The following is a 2555-nucleotide window of genomic DNA, read 5'->3' on the forward strand; positions in this document are numbered from 1 at the left end:
ATTGCTTATCCTTTTAAGTGAATGCAAACAGCTTTTAATGTAAATAAGATAACGAGATCGATGCCGTTTGCCGTTTGCCAATCTCTCAGAATCTCCCATCGGACTCGGGCTCGAGTCGGTTGCCAAGGCAAGGCAACGCAAGGCAAGGCAAAAGAAAATTAAAATGCAGCCTGTTACCGGTTCGCTCCTGGCCAAACGGCCAATTGACATTTGCAACCGCACTTAAGGTCAACAGATGTGGCTCCTCTCGATGCTATCGATACCATCGGCTGCTCTTCAGATACTTTCGATGCTTGCCTGCTAGTTGTTTGAGCCACTCGAAACAAATCGAACTGTGTGTGCGATTGAATGCCATTTGAATATTTCATGCTGTTGTGGTGCAAAATTTTAAATCGACTCAAGTCAAGTGTGCGGATGCCGAAATCAATCTCGTTTGTGTAGCAACCAAATTAACATAGTCAATGCGAGGCAAACAGGCGATGCGACGGCATCAGCTGTAAGCCACTTGCCACAGAGTCAGTTGCATTTGTCGATTTTGTCTACTTAGTGTCCTCTGCAGCCTCCCCCCTTGGCCCATGCCTCATTCTACTTAGTTACACTTGGCTTTGTCTTTCCGCTTTTTAATACCTACGAGTTTACTTTTTTAAATGTATTTTATATAACTGATTCTGGTAACGCACCACCAGGGCAGACACCCAGTCAGCCAGCCAGCCACTTCTGATGAGGACTAAGTAGAGTTTGGGAAATTCAGCATGTGCACTCACGTAGTATAATTTACCCTCAACACAGTCGCAAGGAAGTACAATAAAAACTCGAAACTTAGCTGCAACTTTTTTTTCCTATGAGTTTTTTATTTTCCTTTTTTTTTTTTCTTTGTATTTCTTGTTTTTGGTGTTGGCCCAGCTTGTCCTTTTTTGATTGCCTTTTGTTTTTGCTGTCTTGCTATTGTTGTTGTCTGTAATGGGTGTTGCGAGATCTGAGTGTAGCCTAAAGCCCCAAGGAATTTTGTGTATCAAATGCTTTGTAGCATCTTCTTAAGATTAGATTCTTTCAGTTAAAAATATTAAAATGGAGAGCCGAATTGTATAGTATTGACCCGGAGAATGAGAGGTGAGCTGTGATCGTAAGTGATCTTCAATATGTTCATTATATGTAAGCATAAAATCCAAAGTTGACAGTTATTTAACTGTCAGTGTCCAGTGTTCTTGTCAAGCTGCACAAACAAGCAAATTTGAGCACGCGTCAAAAATGTAAACAAATAACTGTCGGGTAGGCCACTTGAGCTGCTGCCACTTGAATGGAGAAGGTTGACAGAGTTTGGCATTGGGCAAACAAACTTCAAAGGGTACAAAAATGTCAGCGAGTCACTGCTGAGCAAACAAATAAATGTAATTACATAGAAATTACGAAATTCTTAAAAGAAAATTAGTTGTTACAGCTCGAGGTCTAAGGTCCTGCTTAAAATATTCTACTGAATGGAAAGGCCTACATCCTTTGTGGCTTATGCTCACTTATCCCTGTCACAGCTGGCGTGGCGGACACGGCACAATGGGCACGGGATACAACAAGCCGGACACTAATAAGTGGTCAGTCAATAGGGAGACGCTGAGTTTTGGGCATTCAACTTGCTCCAAGCTACCTTCTTATCTATAAATACCCATAAACCACTGCACAAAACATTCCGGTCCCTTTTGCCACTTTCGTTCTCTTTCATTAGAGCCCGAATTTCAACACATTTGCGCGCATAATCCCTTAAGGCTCTTTAAACTTTACACACTTTTAGACGACATCCCCCTCCCGCCAACGTCTCCCCCTAGCAGAGCACCGAAAAACATGGCAGAAATGTGCCGAAAAAAATCAAAATAATCCTTTTTTTCTGCCAAGCGGCAACACACAAAAAAACGAAAAGGTTAAAACATCAAGACTAAAAGGCGCATGCATTATGAAGGGTCTTGAGTTTTAATTGAGTGTGTGTCGCTGGGTGGGCGAAAAAAAAAAAACAGAAAAAAAGTGCACAACAACAACATAGGTAAAGTTGCTGCAAACTGTAATAAAACCATTTGCCATTTGACGCATGGTTGCGGCCTCCAAACGGCTTAACAGCAGTACAACTGTCCGATTGTCCACTGGGCAGGTCGCCAGCTCATGTGTGTTTGTGCCCAATTAGAGTTGCAGCAGCGGTCACTTCAAGGATACCATTTGCAGGACAACAGCTGAAGCAAAAGTTTTTGGGGCGACGAAAACTTTTCATTTCACGCCTCAAGTATGAGTAATTGATTCATTTATGCTGCTAATTGCAAATGAGTCAGTCCGCCCTACAGCGGCCACCACCTCTCCATCAGGCAGACAATATGCTAATTAGCAGCTTAGGCTCATTTTTCAATTAAGGCTGCAAAGTTTTTTTTTCCTAGCCAGCCAACTAAATTAATTAATGGCAAAACAATTGCAATAAGCAGACAAGCTTGCCACTGTATTGGAATCAAACTTAAAAATAATACTTATTAAATTATTCTCAACGTGCACAATCTTAAATCATGGAATGTGCAAATTAACAA

This window comes from Drosophila grimshawi, unplaced genomic scaffold (genome assembly GCF_018153295.1).
Source record: "Drosophila grimshawi isolate 15287-2541.00 unplaced genomic scaffold, ASM1815329v1 contig_311, whole genome shotgun sequence".
In the NCBI taxonomy this organism is placed as follows: domain Eukaryota; kingdom Metazoa; phylum Arthropoda; class Insecta; order Diptera; family Drosophilidae; genus Drosophila; species Drosophila grimshawi.